This window comes from Pleurodeles waltl, chromosome 6 (assembly GCF_031143425.1).
Source record: "Pleurodeles waltl isolate 20211129_DDA chromosome 6, aPleWal1.hap1.20221129, whole genome shotgun sequence".
Classification (NCBI taxonomy): domain Eukaryota; kingdom Metazoa; phylum Chordata; class Amphibia; order Caudata; family Salamandridae; genus Pleurodeles; species Pleurodeles waltl.
Window position 1 is genome coordinate 124,435,033 of NC_090445.1, and position 14,138 is coordinate 124,449,170.

General features: G+C 47.2%; 1 long non-coding RNA gene across 1 annotated transcript in view; it reads left to right on the forward strand.

Annotated features, from left to right (window-relative positions):
* The first annotated feature begins 961 nt into the window (after positions 1–961).
* The window catches only part of LOC138301874 (uncharacterized), an 81,624-nt gene continuing 68,447 nt past the window's right edge, over positions 962–14,138 (forward strand). Inside the window, exon 1 of the long non-coding RNA XR_011205134.1 lies at positions 962–1,180. This is a non-coding gene — a long non-coding RNA (uncharacterized lncRNA). The remainder of the gene's footprint in view (positions 1,181–14,138) is intronic.

Consider the following 14,138-nt stretch of genomic DNA (forward strand, 5'->3'; position numbering starts at 1 on the left):
TCCACTCTACTCTATAACACTACTCTCTCTGCCACTGAGCTCAACTCCACAACACTCTACTCCCCATTCTCCACTCTACGAGACTTCTTTCCAACAAATCCACTCTACGACACTCTACTCCCCCACCCTACTCCAGGACACTGCATGCCACTAACTTTTAGCCGTGCAAAAACATGGCAAAACACATTGTCAGAGGTAATAGCTCTGGTATAGGCGATGCCTATTGGCTTTGTCAGTGCTCGTTTTGTAACCAAGTGCAATGTCCCAATGTTCAGCACACACAGGGACAGTGTCTCAGTCATCTCAGATCCATGCGTCATGCTGGGCAGAGCATGTAACAATCCTCCATGATGGCACACACCGGGTTCGGTAAAGACCTCTAACTAACACACCCAAACACCACTAACCGTAACACTCATGCAACCACAAAATATACACAAATGCAGTACATAAAAAAAACACAGTACTGAGAATTAAAAACTCGAACAGAAGTCCGTCTGTAAGCCGGGATGGAAGCCCATGGAGCTACACAATAGCGCTGCGAGGCCATACTAATAGCAACATAGTGTTATACAAATCTCTGCAACATAACATTACTTCACCACCAAGAGTTCATCAGGTGATGTGCGCTGCGTACGTGAAAAAACTGTGCGGTTAAAAAAAACTGAATGTAGGACTACCCCTGCCTCTGAAACCTAACATTGTTTCATTTCTGTAGCTGCCACTCCCAGCCCTTCACTCCCAATGGAGGTATGCTGAATGCTTGTTCTAGCGCTTATAGCACTTTTAAGCTGTTTCGACTGGGGAAACAAAAGGCAATAGAGAACGAGAAGGAGGGAGGTGGCAGGAAGGAATCAAGGAAGATAAAGGGTGCACACCGTCCCAGAGGGACTAGGAGTGCAGAGAGTGAAGCTCACGTGATCTCGCTGTATGCAGATGACCTACTTATTTATCTGCCAGACGGTGAAAGAGATATCCCCCGGGCACTGCAGCTCCTTGAAGAGCTCAGCCTGTACTCTGGTTTACGAGTAAACCGGAGCATCATGTGTGTTCCCGGTGGTGGACGGAACGTGCTGCCCCGCTGCCTGTCCCTCTGATATACCCTGGGCCCCAGGCACCTCTAAGTATCTGGGCATCCAGATCTTCCACGACTTGGAGGACCTCTGGGAGGGAAACTTGGGTAAGGCCTTCAGATCTAGTAAATCCTGTGTCTCTGCTTCTGGAGCTCTCTCACGTTACCTATTATTGCGCACGCATAGTACTTTCTAAGATGGTCATGCATCTGCGACTTCTTTATTTCTGTGTAAATCTCCTGGTGAGGGTTCTGGTGGCCTGGTTTCGGAAACTCAATGTGCTTCTTAGGGAACTGATATGGGATGGGGGGACCAATGGAGTTGCGTTTTCTCCCCTACATCGCCCCCATTTGCAGGGTGGGCTGGGGGTGCCGGATTTTGAATTATATCTCTTAGCAGCCCAGCACCAATGGATCACAAAATGGCTAGACGGAGTGGGCCTTCCGGAACTTAATGGGCACTGAACCCAACCAGGGACTACTGTTGGCGAAACTACTGCAGCCCGCATTGGGATCCCCATAGGGGTTCTCTGTTATGCACTACGTTGGTTTGCTGGTGGGCCGGAATAAGACACACTGGCACATCAACACCTTATGCCCTGAGCTGCCATTGGTGAACCTTCCCCATAGCAACCCCCTCACCTTCTTTACAGCAGGACAAATGGACCCATGAATAGCAGTGGGGTTGGTGTCGCTGGGTGACTCCTTCCAGGAGGGTGCTTTAATACCTCTTTGGGGCTTGTCGGAGTGAACTGGCCTGCCATTGGCCAATTCCTTACATATGAAGCATTTAGTCATGCCTTACGGGAGCTGTGGGGATCTGCAGATACAGAGCCAAAGCAGTTCTTCAGCTTCTCTTGACGCTGGGGAATGGCAGCCACCTGGTCATGTGATTTTAAAGGGCAATGAATGAACTGGCCATGAAGCCACTGGATGCCTTCTGGACCACTGGACTACTGACTTGGGGCGGGGCCTGATGGATACATTCAATACAACTACACCCACAGGACTTACCTCACTCCCCACAAAATCGGGACCATTTATGGTGGAGACCCTCAGGGGATGCCCCCATTGTGGGACACTGACTTCAGCTGTATGACATAGGGGTTCTACTGGCTAACTGGGTTATTGGATGAGGTCATCATGATGCTTAACAAGACTCTAAACAGAACACTTACCAACACACCTGAGGTTTGCCACCTGGGTCTCATCACCAGGCCAACTTCCAAGAAGGTGGGGAACAGATTTATGGACCTGGCGTTGGCTAAAATGTACATATCCATGGCCTGGGAGTCACCGAGAGCTCCTAGCTTGGAGACCTGGGTGAAGGACATTACACTTTGGGTATGGGCTGAGGAAAGGGCTCTAACACGGGAGGAGGCACGAGGGATCAAGCCTTGACCCACTGCACTCATTTGGATGGAAGTGGTAGACGAATGTGAGGTCCCTGAGACTGCAGATGCGTTGATGGGGAAGAGAGTGGAGAGTCAGCTGAGGAGATGTGACCCAGCTAGGGGGGATACTGAACATCGAGGGATCCTGTGGGCAGACTGTCTGGGAGCCCTGAGAGGCGGCCTTGGGTGAACGGGCGATGGTCCTGACGGGCTGCTCTGTGGCCCCGCTCTTAGACTGGGAGTGCTCACTTCTCCCCCCTCCTTTGGGCCCTGGCGCCCCACTCTCCAACACTGGACGCTGACTATACTCTCCATTATGGGACTCGGCCACTCAAGGACACAGTAATAGTTTATAAGTTACTCTGAAATGTTTATACTACTATTGGTTACGGAATACACCCATCCTGGCAATGTAGTCCCACCCTTGTCTCCCATGGGAAACTGATTGTTACTGATTACATTATGAACATTTTTAGGGAATGGGACTAATGCATGAATCAAGAAGAGATTCCTGGCGGCACAAGTATTTTGGCAACCACTAATGTACCAAACAAGTGTTAAAAGTATACTATGTTGATGTGCTTATACAAATGTTAATAAAACGAGTTGAAAAATGAGTGCAGAGATTAACAGTGATATCAAGGAGGAATGGGGAACTGCCACCGAGTTAGAAATCATGGGGTGACAGTGAGCGGGACTGGGGTCTGTCAGTTGACCCTGGGCGTTGGGGTTGGTCGTTTTATCCCTGATTTGTATAAATGAGCCACGGCCAGTGGCCCTGGGCAGCCCTAATTATTATGGAACATAGCTACAGTGGAACATGCCTCTGGAGGTCACACATTAGCTACCCCTGCCAGTGGTTGAAGCTGCCTATGGAGCATGGCTACTAGTGTGGCTACCTCTGTGGAACATACACATGGGTTGGCTCTCCATTTAGAGTACACCAATGAGTCGGCCCATTGTGTGGACCATAGGGTAGTCCTATCTGTGGAACATACCCATAGATGGGCCCTACCTGTGGAACATACACATAGGCTGGCCTTACCTGTGGAACATACCCATAGGTTGGTTCTACCTGTGGAATATACTGATAGGCTGGCCCTTTATTTGGATCATACCGATAGGCTGGCCCTTCTTGTAGACCTTATTTAAAGGCTGGACTATGCCACCCATCACTACAAGTGAACCTTACACAGGGGCCAGTCTTGCCTGTGGAATGTGCAACAGGCCAGGCCCAGCCAGAAAATACCCTGGATATGTGGAACATAGCAGCCCTACCTGTGGAACATATCTATACGACTGCTCTGCCTGTGGAACAAACACAAGTATAGACCTTGCTCATTGAGTGAACTACCTATGCTCGTGGCTGTAGAACATAGCTACCATGCTACTAGGAAATACCGAGGTGGGCATCTTAAGATTTGGGGATGAGGAGTGTGAGCTTCAGACTTTCCAAGAATCACATGACATATACTTTTAAAATACATTAGAGGACAAGCAGGGCACAAGGGATGTGTAAGGGGCAGTGGAAAAGGAGAGGAGTGTAGATTGTTAGGGGTACTAAGTGGGAGGAAGCACAATATCTTGTCAAATAACCAACATTCGAGAAGTCCTTCAAACCAGAGGAAGCGAGAAAGTGTATTTTGTCTGTCTTTATGTGAAATGTATAAATCCCAGATGACATCTGACAGATACCTCAGCATACTGAACTGAGAGCACTTGTATCTAACTATATACTAGAAAAAACATGTACTAGAGAGGTGTAGCACCCCAAACACACCATTTCCCCATGTTATGCAACATACCTTCAGAATATCACTGCATGTGTGTCAGAAATGGGATCTCTAGTTTGCAGTGGTTTGCACCCTGTCCAAGTAGGGACACTCACTCTAGACAGGGTAAGGGAGTTACAGAGCTGAGCTATTCCCTGCTCACTCCTTTGGTAGCTTGGCACGAGTACTCAGGCTTATCTCGGAGGCAATGTGTAAAGTATTTGTACACACACAAAGTAACACAGTTAAACATCACAAAAGTAATCCACACCAGTTTAGAAAAAATAGCCAATATTTATCTGAGTAAAACAAGACTAAAACGACAAAAATTCAACGTATACAAGTAAAGACACACATTTTTAAAGATTAAGGCCCTCATTATGACCCTGGCGGTCTTCGTGGCGGTCTCACCGCCGACGGGCCGGCAGTGAAGACCACCACATTACAAGTGGTACCGCTGGTACCGCCAGGGCAGCAGGACAGCACCTCTGGGCCGGCTGTCCACTGAAGGCCGCCGGCAGTATTATGAGTCGCCTTTCCACCAGGGTTTTGGCAGTTGTAGCACCTCCACGAAAACCCTGGCGTAATGGCTGCCAGCGACAGGAAATTCCTTTCCTGTAAACGGCAGACGACTCCCCCAGTCCCCCCTTTGATTCCTTGACCCTCCCCACACACACACCCACATGCACCCTGCAGACACACAATCACCAACACGCATACATACACACATTCACCAACACGCATACATACACGCATTCATCAACCCGCATACATACACTCATTCTCTTGCACCAACAGAGCACATTCACACAAACCTACCAATGCGCCCTCACTTGAACAATCACACACGCATACACACATGCATACACACTTACATTCACAAACGCATACACACTTACTTTCTCACACGCAGACATAAACCCTCTCACACACGCACACATCACCCTCCCACCCTCCCACCCCTCTTCCCTGTCGGAGGATCGACTTACCTTGTCTGGCAAGAAGGTCGTCTGCCAGGGAATGGGACCCGGCGTTTCCCCCACTGGCAGCACCCCGCCATCAGAACACCGCCACGCCGTGTTACTGCTCGTAATACGGCAGGCAGAGTCCTTTTGGCATGGTGGTGATGGCTGTGGAACTGCCCTTGCGCCGTTGACCACCTGCTAAAGGATTTCTGCCCAAATAGTGGCGGAAATCCTTCAGTACTCGTAGTATGGTGGGCGGAAGACCACCAGCACTGATGGTCTTCTGGCGCCCGCGGTTTTGGCGCTCTTTGTAAAAGACCACTGAAGTCGTAATGAGGGCCTAAATCTTAGTAAAGCACTTAGAAACACAAAAGCTCCAACTGGGGCTATCACAGCATCTTGATGGAGTAATTTCCAATAGTTCAACGCCACTCATGGGGGACTGCGGGCTGGTCAGGGAGTTGCACAGACCCCAGATACATTACCTTTGAAAACAATGAGGAAACAAAGACTTTGCATGGAGTCGAGGAGGTGAGGCGTCGCTGGAGCCGGTGGAGCATCAGTTCCTTACTGCTACTGGGGAGGTGAGGCTTCGGTTCCTTACTGCTAGGCAGGGAAGGTGAGGTGTCTGTTCATTACGGTTGCAGGGGAGGTGATGTGGTCTTGGTGGCGAGGTATCAGTTCCTTTCGACCCAGCAGGTTCGATGAACCCAGCAGGTCAAGACGCAACGCATCAGCTTCGCGGTGTGTCGTGATCACAGCATGGGGCCACTGGTGCTGCTGCAGAGTTGGGTGTCATGGGTGCCGTGACACAGCACTCGAGACTTCAGAGGCGCTGCAGCTGCATCAGCCCTGTGGCGTCGGTCGCAGTCGTTGCACTCAGCGGGGACCACAGCTCCTGTGCAGGCAGTGGTGTGGAGTCGGACAGCGGTGCCAGTTCTGAAGTCGCACTGGAGTCGATGTGCTTGGTTTCTTCTTGGTTGCACCAGAACTCACTCCCAAGGGCCCAGGGACAGGATTTGGCAAGTCAAGACTCTCAGCAAGAGAGCCCAGGTGCTGGCAGGTGAAGTCTTTGATGTCTCTGAGACTTCTTCACAGGAAGTAAGTTCAGTCCAAGTCCTTGGAGAACCTTTGGAAGCACAATGAAGAAAGCAAAGTCCAGTCCTTTCATGCTCAGAACACAAGCAGCAGGCCAGCACAGCAAAGCAACAGGCAGAGTGGCAGTCCCTCCAACAACATCCAGCTCTTCTTCCTGCAGAATGTCCTCAGTCTAAAAGGATTCTAACTTTGTGGGGTCAGAGGTCCAGTACTTATACCCATTTCTGCCTTTGAAGTAGGCAAACTTCAAAGAAAAGTATTTGTAGTGCACAAGACCCTGCCTTTTCTGCCCTGGCCCCAGACACACTCCAGAGGGTTAGAGACTGTTTTGTCTAAGGGCAGGAACAACCCTATTCAGGTACAAGTGTCAGCTCCTCCCACCACTCTAGCTCAGGAAGACCCATCAGGATATGCAGGGTACACCTTAGCTCCCTTTGTGTGACTGTCTAGAGTGAATTCACAAACAGCCAAACTGTCATCCTGACCCAGACATGTATTCCACAAACAAGCAGAGGCACAGAGGCGGTCATTCTGACCCTGGCGGTCAAAGACCGCCAGGGCGGAGGACCGCGGGAGCACCGCCGACAGGCCGGCGGTGCTCCAATGGGGATTCCGAACGCGGTGGTAAAGCCGCGGTCGGACCGGCACCACTGGCGGGCTCCCGCCAGTGTACCGCCGCCCCATTGAATCCTCCAAGGCGGCGCAGCTTGCTGCGCCGCCGAGGAGATTCCGACCCCCCCTACCGCCATCCAGATCCCGGCGGTCCGACCGCCGGGATCCGGATGGCGGTAGGGGGGGTCGCGGGGCCCCTGGGGGCCCCTGCAGTGCCCATGCCACTGGCATGGGCATTGCAGGGGCCCCCGTAAGAGGGCCCCTAAATGTATTTCACTGTCTGCTGCGCAGACAGTGAAATACGCGACGGGTGCAACTGCACCCGTCGCACAGCTTCCACTCCGCCGGCTCGATTCCGAGCCGGCTTCATCGTGGAAGCCTCTTTCCCGCTGGGCTGGCGGGCGGCCTGAAGGCGACCGCCCGCCAGCCCAGCGGGAAAGTCAGAATTACCGCCGCGGTCTTTCGACCGCGGAACGGTAACCTGACGGCGGGACTTTGGCGGGCGGCCTCCGCCGCCCGCCAAGGTCAGAATGAGGGCCAGAATGTTTAAGCAAGAAAATGCCCACTTTCTAAAAGTGCCATTTTCAAACTTACAATTTAAAAAATAACTTTACGAAAAAGATGTCTTTTTAAATTTTGAGTTCAGAAACCCCAAACTCCATATCTCTAGCCACTCCCAATGGGAAATTACACTTAAAATATATTTCAAGACAATCCCCATGTTATCCAATGGGAGAGCTAGGCCTTGCAATAGTGAAACACGAATTTAGCAGTATTTCACTATCAGGACATGTAAAACACACCAGTACATGTCCTACCGTTTAAATACACTGCACCCTGCCCATGGGCCTGGCTTAGGCCTATCTATATTAGGGACTTACTAGTAAATCAAATATACCAATCATGGATAAACCAATCAACAATACAATTTAGATAGCGAGCACTTGCACTTTAGCACTGGTCATTGCAGGAGTACTCTCTGCCAGAGTTATTGGGGTGGTCTAACCCCATAACTTGCTATTGTGGTTCAGGAAGCCGGTCTAGGTGTGCAGGCTATCTTCCTTCACAGCATGAAGGTCGGAATCAGCAGGGATACATCTCAGTCACAGTTCACAGCGGTTCCATGATAACCTCAGCACAAAGTGCTCCTCTCACCTAGCCTAGCATGGATGCTGCTTATCTATTAACACACTGGCCTTATTGCACTGTGGCAGATGTGCAAAATAGCTTCTTAGGTTTGTCTAGAATAAATGAGTTGTCTCCAACAAGCACAGAAAAGAAAACAAGGGCATTGCATTCTGATCATATGACCCTGGAACTAAATGTGCAGACTAGAGGGTGACAATGCCTACCAAAAATGACTGCATATGTAGCACAGTCTCATGTTAGAGGAAAATATGTTAAAAGTCACCATCAGAAAATTATGTCAGGTTAAAAAGGAAATCTAAAGTGAAGTCTATGCAAGGGCCCTACAACAACTTCGCATGGGCAGAAACATGGCTGCCAATGTAGGTTTTGAGAGTCGACCCAATAAGATTTCCAGGGGCCCCTTGGAAGAAGTAATCCCAACCGGGCAAATAGGAGGAAGACATTTATCCCCATTTCACCTACCACAGACTCCTCATGCTGTGAGTACAATGGATTCCCTGATGGGGGGACTCTCTTACTTACCTATATAAACTTAAGGTTAGTGCAAAAATGGGGGATGTACAGAAGACCAATGGAGACCCTTACTTCTGCCTACTCTTTTTTCTAGGCAAGTGGTGATTCAGGCATAGATCTGGATGCGGGACAGAATATTGCTGGGGATAGAAGACGGCGGTGTAAGATAAGGCTGGATGCACTGAAATCCAAAGGAGACTCCAAAGTGTGCCTTCTCCCTTTCCCAGGAAGGAGACTACATCTGGGATGCTGAGTAAAGACAGTGGACAAGGAGACATCCCCTAAAAACTGTGACAGTTTGGGTCCCTTATGGTATGAAAAAATATTTACCGATAGACACAAGGACTATGATAAGTTTTTAACAAATTCAGAATACTAAACCATACCTTTATACTGTGAATGTCTCCTGTTAACAGTGGTGTAAGAAGTGGGATATGTACAACAAGCTAAGCATAACCTATGCAGAAGTTGGTGAGGGGCAGCAACAGCTCAATCAAGCAGTGCAAATCCACTAGCAACAAGCACAAGCTTACAGACAATCCTTTCAACAGGCCATTCAGGTACAGGAATGTGTCTTTTCCACCACCTAGATGGAGCCAATATGTAGCAACCCTCTTAGAGATATGTGGTTGACATACTAGGCCACTAACCCAGATGATCACATACATTTTATACAGCTGAAAAAGAAGGAGTTTTAGAACATATGGGTTTTGATGAGAAAGCATACAATTAACATCTCCTGGGGTTGCACTTCAATCCTGCTGAAACCTCCTGCTAACTTTACTAAAGAAACTGATGTGCCTCTGGTTAATGGCTTTAGATGTCAAACTCAATAAATGAATCTTTACCCACTCCTATTCAGAGTTGGATCGCTTCAGGAGTCAAGACAGGAGTGCCTTAGAGGTTTTATAGGGTCAGAAAAAAATCAGAGACTATCCTGCTAAGCGGGTTTGCTACAATAACTACAATATTGTGTGTTAACCAAGATTAAATCCTTCAGGATTGACATAGGTTGACACACTCCTCCAGTTCTGAGGGTAGTGTGGTATGCCTCGCAGTCCTTAAAGGATTTACCAAGCACCAATGAAGGGTTTTGTCTCTTCCCTCCCTACTCCCTCTTTTCCCCCATGGTGAATCTTTCTGACCCTGTATGCCAATTAGGCAGTGAACAAAGCAATCTAGTGAGGAGGGCATGTTTTTGCCTAAGTCCCCTGTTGTTTCAGAAGGCTGACACCCACATTTCCAAGGATAATGGAACTGTTAGTTTAGTAGTTGAGTCTGGGGGCCCCAGCTTGGTCTGCTATCTCTGTGTCAGTTTTTCTCCTCATGAGTCAAGAATGAAGGACAAAACAGTGACCTTTAATGTATATAGGTGAAAGAGAGACCCAGATACTCATCTAGTGCCTGAATTTCAAAATGGAAAACCAGATAACCTGAAATCAATACTGACTTCCCTGATTGTGCCTGAATTTCAAAATGGAAAACCAGATAACCTGAAATCAATACTGGCTTCCCTGATTGTCCAACTTGTTTGATCTTAGGCTCATATTTTATTTCACAGAGCCTCCTTTTTCTTTATTATCACATATGAGCGCACTTTAAAATACTTGAGTTCAGGATGTGCACTGTACAAACACCTCTTCCATTTCATTTAACAGTCTGTAATGTTGCTCCATCTATAATAAAAATCTAGGCCTCATTTAGGGTCTACATGACTACTGACTTGCCTTTTAGTTCACTAATGACATTGTCTTTGGGAGTGGGCCATGAATGTTTATAACAATACAATACATGTCTGTCTATGCAGTGATATAATTGATGTACCAAGGTGAAACGCTACAGTGTGTTAACAAAATGCACTTTTTGGAATTTTGAAGAGATTGTATCATAGTTTTACATTATGTTTGTTGCACGATGTACATGCCAAACATTTTCAAGGTTCGGCTAGTGCACGGACTTTTAAGGCCAAGCCAGGCCCATGATTCAGGTCTGGCTAGGCTCACCCTATTAATTTGCAAGCAAACCCTCCTCTATTTGCAATTTGAGCTTAGCACATGGGGACGTCAGTCACTTGATAAAATGATTTGTAAAAGGCGAGCACAAGAAACATGGAGCCTTGTCCACATACACCAATTTGACAACTCGACCATCAAAGCTTCTCGTAGCAGAGAGGAAGAGGAGCGCATGCAGTGGAAATACATTTTAAAATATGTCACTTCATACTGTTGTGTTGCATGTGACTGTAATAATGAGTTCCCACAAAGAGCTACTAAGCATACGTGGGGTGGGTATGGACATAGCTTCAGCAGGGAGTGTTTAGGTGTGACACCATTCAAATGCATTTTTGGTTTGTTAGTTGAGGCTGGGGCCATGAGCCGGTTCTGGTACGCTTGTGTTTATTTTTATTGTTGTTCTCATTTCACTAGGAGGTTTTAACTTCTCCAGTTTTTGGATCGGGATCTTTAATATAAATAGTAAGTGGTTTACCAAAAAAGTAGTAAATCTGCACCCCTAGAAGTACTCCTTGAATGGGTGCAAATTTACTACTTTTTAAATTCACAAACATTGATAGTAGTAGAAATGAAAAGCTGTGCCAGTCTCAAGTTTCTAGGCAAACTACTGGCAATCAGACACCTAAAAGGTGATGGGATGATTGCTTACTAAATAGTCTAACCAGTGGCAATCATTATAAGTAGCATTCCAAACCATCGTTCTTTGCCCACTGTGCCACGCTACATGGAGGCCCATCTAATGTAATGTAATGTAAGAAGGATTTATAAAGCGCATGGCTACTCGAGAGAGATTGCTGGGGCTACACGGAAAGTCATAGAAAACAGACTAAAGAGATTACTGTGAGAAGAGCCAAGTCTGATGTGTTTTCTTAAAGGCAGCTTCATCCTTTTCCAGGATTATTCCAGCCCTGAGAGGCCAAAAAAGTAAAAGAGCGACCTCCAGCCTTGGCCAGGTGTACTCTCGAAATTCTTGCCAGAGAGATACCGGAGGCCCGCTACACTCTACTTGGGTGAAAGTATGAAATCCTGGCCATTAAATATTCAGAACCTGAGAGATGGAGTGCTCTATATATTAATAGAGAGCACTTGAAGAGAATCTGTTTTTCCTCGGGGAGTCAATGCAGACTGCGTAAATGCATAGAAATGAGTTCTCGTCTGGGAAGGCTAAGAGCCATCTGAGCCACAGCACACTGAACCGTCTGAAGTTTGTACAACAGGTACTTGGGCAGATCTGCAGAAACAGCATTGGCATAGTCAAGCATGGACATAACCCGTGCCAATAACACTGTGATTCTAGTTGGAACAGACAAAAAATGCAAGAGTTTTTTTGCCATCTGTAGAATACCAAAACAAACGCCAACCAAAGAGATAATTTGATTATGAAAAGTCAATTTGTTTTAAAATTTAGTCCCTATGTTTTTTTGCAGAGTCTGCATGTGCATTAGGTGACTGCAACCCGGCCAGCTAATGAACATCTAAGTTAAAAGTACAATTGTGCCGAAAGCTGAAAACCTCTGCCTTTTGGGTATTACACTTCAGTAGATCAAAAGTCATCCACCGAAAGACAGCCGACAGACAAGGTTGAATGGTGTCCTTTTTGATGGGCATTCCTTTGCCGAAAGTGAACACAACCTGGGTGTCATCTGCATATGAGACAGTCTTAGCCCCAAATGATCCCACCACCATAGCAGGGGGATCAAATAGATATTGAACGATATGTGGCTAAGTGCATAGCCCTAAGGAACTCCTACTGAAACCCCCTGGCTTTCAGAGGAGTAGGAAGGTAACTACTTGGCTTGGCTCCTGTCTTCCACAAAGGATTTCAGCCATTTCCAGGCATTGTCCCTAATGGCAGTCTCCTGAAATCAGGCGAGCAGTCTGGCATCAATATGTTGCTTTAATAGTTTTCGAGACCTAAAACAAAGCGGTCTCCATACAGTAACCTGGCCAAAAGCCAGATAGACTAGGATGGACTAGCCTATTGATCTCTAAAAAGGTAGAGATTTAGGGCCAGATGTAGCAAGATACAAATTTGCGAATCGGAAATTGCAAGTCGGTGCGACTCGCAATTTCCGATTCGCAAATTCGTATGGAGAATGGTGTCTCAGACACCTTCTTCGAATTGCAAGGGGGTGGCAAAGACCCACCTCATTAATATTAATGAGGTGGGTCGCAATTTGCGTCCCCCTTGCGATTCCCTGCACTCACAGGGATGGTGGCCTGCTGGAGACAGCAGACCTCCATGTCTGTGACTGCTTTTTCAATAAAGCAGTTTTTTTTTTTTAATGCAGCCCGTTTTCCTTAAAGGAAAACGAGTTGCAATACAAAAAGAAAAAAATGAAACCATTTGATTTCGTTTTTTCAGAGTAGGCAGTGGTCCATTGTACCACTGCCTGCTCTGAAAAAACATTTTTTGCGACATTCACAAAGGGGCCCCCTCCCTTTTGCGAATGAGTTAACACCCATTTCAAGTGGGTGCTAACTGCGAATTGCTTTGCAAGCGCTTTCGCGGTCACAAAGCAATTCTGCATTGCTGTGCGAGTCGCAAATAGGAAAGGAACACTCCTTCCTATTTGTGAGTCGCATTCCCATTTTGTGAGTCAGTACCGACTCGCAAAATGGGAATGTGCATCGCGATGGCCGTTTTGCATGGCGCAAACTGCGATTTTCGCAGGTTTGCGCCATGCAAAACGGTTCGTACATCTGGCCCACAGTGAGTAATCAATGTTTCCAAAATCTTGGAAGGCACAGGAAGAAGGGAGATAGGTCTGTAATTCCCTGGGATTTCAGGGTCTGCACTAGGCTTTTTTAACAGTGGGACAATTTTAGCCTTCTTCCAGCATAAAGGAACCAAAGACTCATTCAACAGCGCATTCAGGGTGGGATAAATAAAATCGATACCCAAAGCCAAAATAGAAGGAGGGCATGGATCATCAGGAGAGCCAGACTTTAATTTCAGTATAACATTCCTGAAATCTTCCAGTGAAAATGTATTAAAGACAGACATAGTACAAGATAGCATCATATTTGACTGATTTCCTGGACCCATCACAATCCCATGATATGCCTCCACGCTCAGAGCAGCAGGAAGACTCTCCTGAATGTCCGGAGTCTCGGTATAAAAAGAAATGGCAAGTTGCTCACACCACTCAGCTGATGGAGGTTTACTACTGTGGCATGCCACAGGATCAGCAAAGTCCTTTACAATCTCGAAGATTTCTCTCGGTTTATTCAACCCCTTTTCTATCTTCCCTTCGAAATACTCAATCTTTGCAGAGTTTATCGAATTGATATATCTGTTTAATGTCTTTTGGTATAACTCCTTTGCTTCTCAGCTGTAGCGTTTTCTTCAGGCTCTTTCCACCCTTTTGTAAAGCTTTTATCAAGTTTAAGGGTCTCACTAAACCAGGGATTTGAGACCATCTTCCTGTTGGACACCCAACTGGGGACAGGGGCAAGTTTCTCCACTGCATTACACAGCCAACACTCATATTCTTGCACATCTGAATCAATAGAACCCAGAAGAGTTGGCATGTTGGTTGCTGAAGTGC